We start from the raw sequence: 13,506 nt of genomic DNA, 5'->3' as shown, positions 1-13,506 counted from the left end.
TGAGTTTATGTTAAGAGAATTAACTGGGAGAATGCCCTGCTGTTTGAATTATATTTTTTTCAGATCTTAAAGGCAGGAAACATTAACGGAGACACAGCCTTTCCAGCATCCTATCACTCTCACAGTACAACTACGGGGCATTAGACTAACATACTCAATTCTGAACATGGTTTTTGCATTCTTAATCCTCTACAACACAGTGATGCATGGGAACGAAGGAATAACAATGTGATTGTAGATGTGTTAGTAACAAGAAAGCATCCCTAAGGGGCAAACATTTGTTGTTATAATGCACTCTAGTTCAGCCAAACCCAGACTAAACCAATCACAATGATTGCACACATTGAAACAACCTTTAAGAATACATTAATCTTCATCCATATCACATTTTGCACCTTAACTGCTTAAGCTATACATGTAAAAAAACAGCATGGCTGGCTACCATAGACAGTGTGTGGGCCAACTACACCAAAGAGGAGGAAAAGATAAAGATCAACAGACTGTGTTAAGCAAGCAACAGTTGAGAGAAAGGAATAAAAAACAAATAAGAACAGATGTTGAAATGAGAGAAAAGAATTAAAACAAGTAAGAACAGATGTTAAATTAGGCAAAGAAAGGATGAGCAAATGTTTTAAAAATTGGTGAAGAAATCATAATATACGGAGGTAGAGAAAGGGGGGGTGGGGGGAGAGAGCTGGGATGGAATTGTAGAAAACAAATACCCCTCTCATTCTTCTCACAAGCTCTTTGACCCCCACTTCAGGCAGAAGGTACTGCAGCATAAGGGCCATAACTGTCAGGTGGGTAACAGCTTCTTGCTGCAGGCTGTTAGACTTATTAAGAATTCCTAACACCCAACATGCTGCCACCCAACATGCATGTACACCCTGTCTGAATGCCCTGCCACCCAGCGCCCGCCACTCCCTATCTCACAGACACACTCTCATTCTGCACGTTATTTTTAATCTTTTATTGCTGCTTTTTTCATAAATTTATACCACTATGTGTTTTATTATAATGGTGCTTGTAACATTGTACTGTCTTACATTAGCATCCACCTTGCTCGCACTTTATGTCAACCTGTCAATCTTCAGGCCATGCCACTCAGAGACTTTTTTTTAGAAACCCTTCCCCCCTCCCCCTAACATATCCATATAGAAAGAGAAAAAAAAGAGAGAAGAAAAAAGAAAGAAAGAATGCCTGAATATCGGAAGATCCCCACATGCTCCATGGAGTTCATAATAGCTTTAGTATATATATATTTATTTCTTTCCCCAGGTAACCAATAATTTTATCTTCAGAGCACCTATATATTTAATCCTATCTTTTGTAAATAAGGGTGCCAAATTTTCAGAAATATTTCATATTTATCTCTTAAATTATAAGTAATTTTTTCAAGTGGAATGCAGCTAAAAATTTCATTCTTCCAACGATCTATACTTAAGTATGAATCCGATTTCCAAATAACTGCAATAGCCTTTTTGGCTACTGCCAATGCAATTTTTATGAATTCTTTCTGATATTTATTCAATTTGGATTTTGGTTTTATCCCTTCAATATCGCCTAGTAAAAATAATGTTGGATTATGTGGAAGTTGTGTTCCAATAACTTGTTCCAATAAAATTCTTCAATTTGTCCAAAAAGGTTGAATTTTAAAACAAGACAAAGCAGAGTGTAAAAAAGTACCAATTTCTTGATTACATCAGAAACATTGATCAGATAAATTTGGGTTTAATTTATTTATTTTTTCTGGTGTAATATATAATTGATGTAAAAAATTATATTGCACTAATCTTAACCTGACATTTGTTGTATTTGTCATACTGTCAAGACATAGTCTTGACCAACTTGTTTCTTCAATTTTAATATTCAAATCAGTTTCCCATTTTTGTCTTGACATGAATTCCTTGTTTAATTGCCTATTTTTGAATCAAACTATACATACAAGAAATAATTTTTTTAATTTTTCCTTTTTGAATTAAAGTTTCTATTTCATTAGGTTTCGGCAATAACATTGTTTGACCTAATTTATCTCTTAAATAAGCTCTTAATTGGAAATAACAAAAAAGAGTGATGTTTGATATTTTGTACTTATTCTTTAATTGATTAAATGACATTAATATACCTCCTTCAAAACAATCTCCTATATATCTAATCCCTTTTTGAAACCAACTGTATAAAAGTTGGTTATCCATTGTAAAAGGAATAAGTTTATTTTGAATTAAAGGTCTGTTTGCTAGTAAAGATTTCTTTATCTCATCATCAACATTTACCTTATCCCATAAATCAATCAAATGTTTTAATATAGGAGATTCTTTCTTTTCCCGTATCCATTTAGATTCCCACTTATATATAAAATCTTCTGGTATATTTTCTCCTATTTTATCTAATTCTATTCTAATCTAATCGCTTTATCTTCATCAAAAAAAGATGTAATAAATCTAAGTTGATTTGCTTTATAATTATTCTTAAAGTTTGGAAGTTGTAACCCTCCTAGGTCAAATTTCCATGTCAATTTTCCCAAGATATTCTTGACATCTTACCTTTCCAAAGGAACTTACTCATATTTATTTAACTCTTGATAAAACTTCAGCGGTAATTGTACTGGTAGTGTTTGGAATAAATATTGTAATCTAGGGAATATATTGATTTTTACAGCATTTACTCTGCCTACTAATTAAGAATTGGTAACGTCATCCATTTATCAAGATCTTCTTGAATTTTTTTCAATAACGGTAAATAATTTAATTTATATAAACTCTTTATATCATTATCAAGTCTTATACCTAAATATTTTATACCATTTATCAGCCATCTAAATTAAGTTATTAGTCGACATTGACTATAATCTCTTTTAGTAAGGGGTAGAATTTCACTTTTATCCCAATTTATTTTGTAGCCTGATGTTTTCCCATATTCTTCCAATCTAGAAGATAATTTACACAGCAAATACAATGGGTTTGTTAAATAAAGCAAAACATCATCTGCAAATAAATTAATCTTATATTCTTCCTGGTTAACTCTGAAACCCATAACATCTGGGTCCGTCCTAATTAATTCAGCTAATGGTTCTGTCGCAAACACAAATAAAGCAGGTGATAATGGACAGCCTTGTCTAGTTGACTTTGTTAACTGAAATGATGTTGAAATTTGACCATTTGTCACTACTTTAGCTTTGGGATTAGTATTTAAGGTTTTAATCCATTTTATAAAAGATTCTCCTAATCCATATTTTTCCAATACCTTAAATAAAAAATCCCATTCCAATCTATCAAATGCTTTTTCTGCATCTAAGGCAACTGCCACACTCATTTCCTCCCTCTTTTGTGCCAAATGAATTATGCTAAGTAATCGAATTATATTATCTGCCGATTGTCTATTTTTGATAAATTCTGGTTGATCCATATGTATTAATTTTGGTAAGTATTTAGATAATCTATTAGATAAAATTTTTGTTATTATTTTATAGTCAGTATTCAACAAAGAAATAGATCTAGATGATGTTGGTTTTAAAAGATCTCTATCTTTTTTTGGCAATACTATTAAAATAGCTGTTGAAAAAGATTCTGGAAGTTTATGCGTTCTTTCCGCTTGGTATATTAACTCCTTAAAAGGAGGAATTAGTAAATCTTTAAACTTTTTATAAAATTTGGGCAGAAAACCATCTTCTCCTGGGGATTTATTACTCTGAAGTGATCCGAGAGCTTCTTTGACCTCTTTTAATGTAAAAGGCATATCTAATCCCTTCTGTTCTTCCGAATTCAATTTTGGAAGAGCTATTTGTGATAAAAACCTTTCTATCTCGACATTAACATTTTGTGATTCTGATTGATACAGTTCAGAATAAAAATTCTTAAAAGTTTCATTAATTTCTAAAGATTTATAAGTAATTTTATTTACACTTGTTCTAATTGCATTTATCATTTTGGGAAATCTGGTCTGTTTTTAACTGCCAAGCAAGAATCTTGTGTGATCTTTCACCTAGTTCGTAATATCTCTGTTTAGTTCTCATAATTGCTTTTTCTGTTCAATATGTCTAAAGTGTATTATATTGTAACTTCTTGTTAACAAGTTGTCTTCGTTTTTCTTCTGTCATATATCTTTGAGATTCTTTTTCTAATTTTGTAATCTCTTTTTCCAATTGATCTATTTCTACCATATATTCCTTCTTAATTTTAGAAGTATAACATTATCTGGCCTCTCAAATATGCCTTCATTACTTCCCATTCTATAAATTTATTATCAACTGAATGTAAATTTGTATCTAAAAAAACTGGATCTGCTTTTTCATGAAATCACAAAAATCGATGTTTTAATAATATTGAATTAAATCTCCATCTGTAAATCGATTCCTCTTTATCCATCATTATCACTGTCATTGTCAAGGTGGAATGATCTGACAATATTCTTGCTTTATATTCCATATTTTTCACTTTGTCTTGAATATTCATTGATAATAGGAAAAATCTATCCTTGAATAAGTTTTAAGTCTATTTGAATAAAATGAGTAATCTCTTTCTTTTGAATTAATTCTTCTCCATATATCAATCAAGTTTAAATCTTTCATCAATGATAAAGTTAATTTTGCTACTTTTGATTTTGTAACAACCTTTGTTGATCTATCTAAAACTGTGTCTAGACAAATATTAAAATCTCCACCTATTAATATTTTGTCATGTGTGTCAGCCAAATTCAAAAAGGCCTCTTGTATAAATTTTACATCATTTTTATTCGGTGCATAAATATTCATAAGTCCATAGTTCTAAAAAAATTTGACAATGTATAATTACATATCTCCCTGCAGAATCAATTAATACATTTTGTATTTTAATTGGTAAAGTTTTATTAACCAAAATTGCAACTCCCCTCGCCTTTGAATTAAATGAAGCTGCAGTAACATTTCCGACCTAATCTCGCTTTACTTTCTGATGTTCTATCTCTGTTAAGTATGTTTCTTGTAAAAAAGCTATATCTATTTTCATTTTCTTAATGTATGTTAAAATTCTTTTTCTTTTCACCGGTCCATTAAGCCCATTAACATTAAAACTTTAAAAATTCAGTAAATTAGTCATTATTTTTAACAGGGTTACTCCAATCTATAGTAATACCTAACCTTTCAACTTTCATAGTACCTTGGGGAATCTTTGTAAAATTCTCCATGTTGCTATGTATCTCCCCCCCACCCCCCCAATTGTCCAGGCAAAGAAAGAAAGATAAAAGAAAAATAGATTATAAAGAAAAAAATAACGAAGTACCCCCCTACTAATGTTGTGAATAAAAAAAACAGCATTACCCCCCTCCGTTGTACGGGTCATGGCAATCGCCATGATTACACATGAGTCCCTTAGCAATCGATCCAGTTCCCCCAGCTCCCCCGTAACATAAAAAAGTATATATAAGAAAGGAAAAATAATATCACTACTCTCGATTAATATTTCTCAAATTTTTACCTTTCTCTCCCTGTATCATATAATTAAGAATATATTTAAATATTCTTCTGTCCTTAAACATCCATCAACTCCATTCACTGTCCGTCTTCATCTTTAATCCATTTCACTTTTAAATCTTTGGCTGTGGTTAGCGAACATTTGGGAGTTCTTGTGCAAATTCTTCCGCATCCCGATAATCAGTAAAAAATATTCTTTTTCCGTCATCCAAAAAAATTATCAGGGTTGCCGGGTGACGTAATATAAATTTATAACCTTTTTCCCCATAAAACATTTTTCGCTGGGTTAAATTCCTTCTTTCTCTTCAAAAGGTCATAACTTATATCAGGATAGAAAAGATCTATTTTCCCTTCCATCATCAATGGCCCATTTCTCTTTCTGGCACATTGGGCAGCCTCCTTCAGGATCTTTTCTTTATCTTGATATCTTAAGCATTTTATCAAGATTGATCGTGGGTTTTGATCAACTTGAGGTCTTGGTCTTAAGGCTCTGTGAGCCCTTTCAATTTCAATTAACTGGGTTCCTTCTTCTATTTCCAAAATTTCTGGAATCCATTTTTGAAAAAAATTTATTGGATCCTCTCCCTCTAAACCTTCTTTAAGTTCAACAATCTTAATATTATTTCGTCTGCTAAAATTTTCAAGTACATCCACTTTTTCCAGCAACCATTTTCTTTCTAATGTCCAGGCAGAAATATTATCTTCCATTTTATTCACTCTATCAATGGTGTCTCCAGTTGTTTCTTCCAAGTTTTTAATTTTCTTGTCCATCTTGTCCTGTCTTTTCATCATTTTATCAAACATAATCTTCATATTGTTAATATCATTTTTATTACTTTTAATGCTTTTAATTTATGCATTATTTGCACCAAAGTTTTGTTTATGTCTCCAAATCACCTCCAACCTCTTCCTGTAGATCTTCGTCTCTTCATCTTTGTCTGATTTATCCAGAGAATCTGATTCCACCTCATATTCACTTTCACTTTCAGTTCCGATCATAGCTGGGATTTGTAGTTTGGTTTGCGCATGCCCCTTCCTTCACGCATGTTCAATTCCTGTTGCTCTTTTTTTTTTGGAAACGGTTGATGTTGCTGCAGTTTCCTGTTCTGTATCGCCGGAGGTAAATTGCACTTGAGCCCAAGGCTCTTTCATGGCGGCCGGCCTTGATTCTTTTCCAACTTGTGTTGTCTTCAAAGTAGTAGTTTTCTTCTGCTTCTGTTTAGGAGGCATATCTTAAGACAATCCTGAGTACTTTATAAGTAATTTTTAAGAAGGTATTTACTAACTTTTCTTCACTTAAACATTATTTTACTAGTTTTTTACGGGAGAGCTAGATTTCCACGTCTCGATCCTACGTCATCACGTGACGTCCCCCTGCCACTCAGAGACTTCTACTAATACTATTTAGTGACAGTATTTGCTGGATCATTATTTGTGCTGCATGTGACTATATGTACTGCATTTTGCACCCAGGGTAACAGTGCTTTGTTTGGCTAAATACAAGTGTATCATTGAACGACTGTAATAAACTTTAACTTGAACCAAATTCTCTCATGTGTTCTCAACATCAACCCTCCTGAAATGAGACACTGAAAAGCATCAGGAGCAGGATGCCTGCATGCTCCATTCCAGAGAGGTCATGTGGTCAGATGCGGAAACTAGTTAAGATCGAAATCCGCTCTGACCTTGTGTGATTCTTACTCTAAGCAACCTGAATCAGAAGATAATTAAGAATATACTGTAGCGGTGTGCTACACGCAGCGCTAAAATTACGACACAGAGTCGGTAACTGCAGTCGAAGGAAAAAACTTTATTCGAAATCTTCAGCCTCACTCTTAAGCCTCCCTCAACCTGCCCCCCATGGCGCAGAGGCTCCAAAGCTCTGTGCTCGCAAACCCCCGTAGGCTATCTAATTGTGAGTCGGTTCGGATGTGCCAGGAAATGGGTCGCCACATAACCCCCCCCCCAGAACCGGCGATACACCCCCCAATGTCCACAGTCTGGGCCAGAACCTGCTTGGGAGGTCGGCCTCTGCACCGAGGTGCCGAAAACTCGGCCGGTTACGCCAGGTCTACATGGGCCGGTTTGAGGCAGTCCACCGTGAAAACCTCCTCTTTCCCCCCAATGTCCAGCACGAACGTGGACCCGTTGTTCCGGAGCACCATAAACGGCCCCTCGTATGGCCGCTGCAGCGGTGGCCGATGCCCGCCCCTTCGTACAAACACAAACTTACAGTTCTGTAGGTCTTTGGGTACGCAGGTCGGGTGCCGCCCGTGCTGTGAAGTGGGTATGGGGGCCAGGTTACCGAGCTTCTCGCGTAGTCTGCCCAGGACTGCTGCGGGATCTTCCTCTTGCCCCCTTGGGGCTGGTAGGAACTCCCCGGGGATGACCAGTATACCAACTCAGCCGACGAGGCGTGCAGGTCGTCCTTGGGCGCAGTGCGGATGCCGAGTAGGACCCAGGGAAGCTCGTCCGCCCAGTTGGCTCCTCGCAGGCGGGCCATGAGGGCCGACTTCAGGTGACGGTGGAAACGCTCCACTAGCCCGTTCGACTGTGGGTGGTAGGCAGTGGTGTGGTGCAGCTGAGTCCCCAAAAGGCTGGCCATAGCTGACCACAGGCTGGAGGTGAACTGGGCGCCTCTGTCGGAGGTAATGTGGGCTGGTACACCAAAGCGAGATATCCAGGTGGCGACCAGGGCTCGGGCGCAAGATTCGGAGGTGGTGTCGGTGAGCGGGACCTCCTCTGGCCATCTTGTGAACCAGTCCACGATAGTCAGGAGGTGCCACGCTCCGCGCGACACTGGCAGGGGACCCACAATATCCACATGAATGTGGTCGAAACGCCAGTGGGCGGGATGGAACTGCTGCGGTGGGGCTTTGGTGTGCCGCTGCACCTTGGCCGTCTGGCAGTGCATGCACGTTTTGGCCCATTCACTGACCTGTTTGCGGAGTCCGTGCCAAACGAACCTGCTGGAAACCATCCGGACAGTTGTCCGGATGGAGGGATGCGCCAAGTTATGAATGGAGTTGAAAACGCGGCGCCGCCAGGCTGTCAGGACGACGGGACGGGGCTGGCCGGTGGCGACGTCACAGAGTAGGGTCCTCTCACCCGGGCCCACGGGGAGGTCCTGGAGCTGCAAACTGGAGACTGCGGTTCTGTAACTCGGAATCTCCTCATCCGCCTGCTGCGCCTCTGCCAGTGCCTCAAAGTCTACCCTTTGGGAAAGGGCATGAACAGTAGGGCGAGAGCGCGCATCCGCCACGACATTGTCCTTACCCGAGACGTGCCGGACATCCATCGTGTATTCAGAGATGTAGGACAGGTGGCGTTGCTGGCAGGACGACCAGGGGTCGGACGCTTTCGTAAACGCAAAGGTAAGCGGTTTGTGGTCCGTGAACGTGGTGAAGGGCCGACCTTCTAGGAAGTACCTGAAATGCCGGATTGCCAGGTAGAGCGCCAACAATTCCCGGTCGAAAGCACTGTATTTGAGCTCGGGTGGTCGCAGGTGTTTGCTGAAAAACGCCAGGGGTTGCCAGCGACCTGCGATGAGTTGCTCCAGCACCCCACCGACTGCCGTGTTTGATGCGTCCACTGTGAGGGCGGTAGGGGCGTCCATTCTGGGATGTACTAGCATCGCGGCGTTCGCCAAAGCTTCCTTCGTTTGAACGAAAGCGGTGGCGGACTCCTCATCCCAGGTAATGTCCTTGCTCGGACCTGACATCAGGACGAACAGGGGGCGCATGATCCGGGCAGCTGAAGGGAGGAAGCGGCGGTAGAAATTGACCATACCTACGAATTCCTGAAGGCCTTTGATTGTGGTGGGTCGGGGAAAGAGGCGGACCGCATCTACCTTAGCGGGCAGAGGGGTTGCCGCGTCTTTAGTAATCCTGTGGCCCAGGAAGTCAATGGTATCGAGTCCGAACTGGCATTTGGCGGGGTTGATTGTAAGACCGTACTCACTCAGTCGGGCGCAGAGTTGACGGAGGTGGGACAGATGCTCCTGATGACTGCTGCTGGCTATGAGGATGTCATCCAAATAGATGAATGCGAAGTCCAGGTCCCGTCCCACCGCGTCCATTAACCGCTGGAACGTCTGTGCGGCATTCTTCAGGCCGAACGGCATGCGGAGGAACTCGAAAAGGCCAAACGGGGTGATGAGAGCCGTTTTGGGGATGTCATCAGGATGCATCAGGATTTGATGGTACCCTCGGACAAGGTCTACCTTGGAGAAGATCCGTGCGCCGTGCAGGTTTGCTGCAAAGTCCTGAATGTGCGGCACAGGGTAGCGGTCCGGTGTGGTAGCCTCGTTCAGCCTGCGGTAGTCGCCGCACAGTCTCCAGCCCCCCGTCGCTTTGGGCATCATGTGCAGGGGGGAGGCCCATGGGCTGTCGGACCGCCGGATGATCCCCAATTCCTCCATCCTCTGGAACTCCTCCTTCGCCAGTCGGAGCTTGTCCGGGGGAAGCCGCCGAGCGCGGGCGTGGAGGGGTGGTCCCTGGGTCGGGATGTGGTGCTGTACGCCGTGCCTGGGCATGGCCGCTGTGAACTGCGGTGCCAAAACCGACGGGAAATCCGCCAGGACCCTGGTGAAGTCGTTGTCGGACAGCGTGATGGAGCCGAGGTGAGGGGCTGGCAACTGGGCTGCACCCAGGAAGAACGTCTGAACGGTCTCGGCGTGGACCAGTCTCTTCCTGGGCAGGTCGACCAGTAGGCTGTGAGCCCGCAAAAAATCCACACCCAGAAGCGGTTGGGCTACGGCGGCCAGTGTGAAGTCCCACGTGAACTGGCTGGAGCCGAACTGTAGCTGCACCTGACGGGTGCCATAGGTCCTTACTGTGCTGCCATTCACGGCCCTCAGGGGGGGACCCGGTGTCCTGCTGCGGGTGTCGTAACTCGTCGGGGGTAAAACGCTGATCTCAGCCCCAGTATCGACCAAAAACCGGCGTCCCGACCTTCTATCCCACACATACAGGAGGCTATCCCGATGGCCAGCCGCCGTAGCCATCAGCGGCGGCTGGCCCTGGCATTTCCCGGGGACTTGCAGGGCGGGCGACAACGGCGGGCTTCTGCGCCCCACCGCTGGTGGTAGAAGCACCAGTGTTCATTGGGCCGGGGGTTGGCGGGCTCTGCGGCCGGGCCTGGACTGGTTTGCTGCCGGGAGCGTGGCTGGGAGATCTGTGCGACGGACGCCCCGCTCACCTTTTTGGCGTTCCACAGCAAGTCCGCCCAGGCTGCCACCTTCCGGGGGTCACTGAAATCCGCGTCGGACAGCAGCAGGCGTATGTCCTCGGGCAGCTGCTCCAGGAATGCCTGCTCAAACATGAGGCAGGGTGTGTGTTCGTCGGCGAGAGACAACATCTCATTCATTAAAGCCGATGGAGGTCTGTCGCCCAAGCCATCCAGGTGCAGTAAACGGACAGCCCGCTCGCGCCGTGAGAGTCCGAAAGTCCTGAGGAGCAGGGCTTTGAATTCTGTGTACTTGCCGTCTGCCGGGGGCCACTGTACGAACTCCGCGACCTGGGCCGCTGTGTTCTGGTCGAGGGAGCTCACCACGTAGTAGTAGCGGGAGTCTTCTGAGGCGATCTGGCGAACGTGGAATTGGGCTTCGGCTTGCTGGAACCATAGGTTCGCGCGCTGTGTCCAGAAACCCGGCAGTTACAACGAAACCGCATGAACAGAGGCGGCGTCGGTCATTTCTGGTCCGAAAATCGTTTGGACTGTCGGGGTCACCAATTGTAGCGGTGTGCTACACGCAGCGCTAAAATTACGACACAGAGTCGGTAACTGCAGTCGAAGGAAAAAACTTTATTCGAAATCTTCAGCCTCACTTTTAAGCCTCCCTCAACCTGCCCCCCATGGCGCAGAGGCTCCAAAGCTCTGTGCTCGCAAACCCCCGTAGGCTATCTAATTGTGAGTCGGTTCGGATGTGCCAGGAAATGGGTCGCCACAATACCATGTATCACATTACTCCCTGAAGCACCCTTCATACTTCTGAGAAGCACAGTAATTGAGAGTAGGGTTGTATTGCTCCATTAAACATTAATAATTTGGGGCAATTTGAAGTTATTTCTATCTATGGTCTTGCTTAAACTTATCTGAAGTAAAATAACCCATATTAAGCAAATCCAGAATGAAGTCCACTACTAGCCCATAGGGGTCTGGAACATTTGGCAAAATGACGAATTCTGCAGAAACTGATGCACACCAACTTTACATTGGAACATCAGAATATATGCTTTTCCTCAACCATTTATGCTACTCTGGCCCATTAACAAAGCTCTCTTAATACTTGCAAATCCTGGCTTCTGTTTAACATCTAATCTGAACGATACTCTAAATTTTAGTCTTTGCAGTACTCAAGTTAATTTGAGTCATAGAGTACTATAGCACAGAACAGGCCCTTGACCTATCTAGTCTGTACCAAACGGTTATTCTGCTTAGTCCCATCAACTGTATCTGGACCAGGGTTTCCCAAACTTTTTTATGCCATGGACTCCTACCGTTAACTAAAAGGTCCATGGATCACAGGTTGGGAACCCCTGATCCTATACGATAGCTCCCTATAACCCTGCCTTCTAAGTATTTATCCAAATTTCTCATAAATGGTACAATCAATCCCACATCTACCATTTCTGCTGGCAGCTTGGTCCATACTTGCACCAAAAGTCCCCCCTCCACAGGTTTCCCTAAAATATTCCACATTTCACCCTTATGACCAGTAGTTCTAGTCTCACCCAATCTCTGGAAAAGGTGGCATTCCTCGCAGTTTAAAGTTTCCTTAGTGAGACCCGCACTTCATCTTTTACATAAAATCAAAACCTGCCACACTGAAAATCACAACTTTCATTAACAATTGTCAGTCATGAATAAAGGCTTCATTACCTCATACTTTAAGCTTCACAATGCCAATGTGATAAAATTAGAAATATATCTCTTGCAATACAATGCTGATAATGCTTGCTTTATACATTTTTTACAGTGCATGTGTAGAAAATATGATTTGACCATATACCATTAGTAATATCTCTACATCAAGTAGTTTGGGAAATTTTAGGTTCTTGAAGCTTCCAGTCCAAAACATCTAACGGCAAATTTTACGAAGAGCTATTCATTCATCCCATTGTCCTGACCCTTGTACATTGAACATGGAACAGTACAGTATAGGCGCCAGCCCTTTCAGGCCATGTTTCCACATTAATGAAACTTACTGGTCTGCTTTCAACAATCCATATCTCTCCATACCTTACATGTTCATGCCCCTATCTAAAAAGCTTCTTAAATGCTACATCGCTTCAGATTCCCCATGCACCCAGTTGTGTATTCCAGACACCTGCAATAAAATTACACCACACATTTCCTTTAAATGCTCCCCCCACCTTAAAATTGGTAAATTGACTTACTACTGTCACATGTACTGAGACAGAGTGAAAAACATCTTGCACACCATCCATACGGAGCAACTCGTTTCAGCAGTGCACTGATGTAGTACAAGGTACAATGCAGAATACAGCATTAACTGCTACAGTTACAGAGAAAGTGTAGTGCAGGTAGACAATAAGATGCAAGGTCACAATGAGGTGGACTGTGAGGTCAGGAGTCCACCTTATTATATAGGGAAATACTCAATATTCTGGGACAGTGGAACAGAAGTTGTCCTTGAGTCTGGTGATAAATGCTTTCAGGTTTTTGTATCTAAATCTATGTCCTCTAGCTATGGGAAAAAGACTGACTACCTAGCTTATCAATGTCTCTCATAATTTTATATGCTTCTATCAGGTCTTCCCTCAGCCTCCCAATGTTCCAGAGAAAACAATGCAATTCTGTCCAACCTCTCCTTGGGCTTTATATCTCCAAGCAGCAATCCTTGTGAAAATTGCTTATTAACTCTGCCTCCATCATACTTCAGAGTTGTGCTTGCCAGAACCAAAATAACTCAGTCATCTCACAAAAAAGATCTCATCTCATTTCTCTCTCTTATTACCAATTATAGTAAAGTTGTGTCACTTCCCTATGTTATACTGAATTAACACTAACTCACATTACATTGACAGGACAGTATG

The 13,506-nt window shown here is 42.1% G+C and overlaps 1 protein-coding gene across 6 annotated transcripts in view; it reads right to left on the bottom strand.

Annotated features, from left to right (window-relative positions):
* Nucleotides 1–13,506, bottom strand: part of zzz3 (zinc finger, ZZ-type containing 3) — a 187,768-nt gene that overhangs the window by 29,645 nt on the left and 144,617 nt on the right. The window lies entirely within an intron of this gene.

The sequence above is a fragment of the Hypanus sabinus genome, chromosome 11 (assembly GCF_030144855.1).
Source record: "Hypanus sabinus isolate sHypSab1 chromosome 11, sHypSab1.hap1, whole genome shotgun sequence".
Classification (NCBI taxonomy): domain Eukaryota; kingdom Metazoa; phylum Chordata; class Chondrichthyes; order Myliobatiformes; family Dasyatidae; genus Hypanus; species Hypanus sabinus.
The sequence above is the reverse complement of the archived record's forward strand: the minus strand, read 5'-3'. Positions and strand labels throughout refer to the sequence as shown.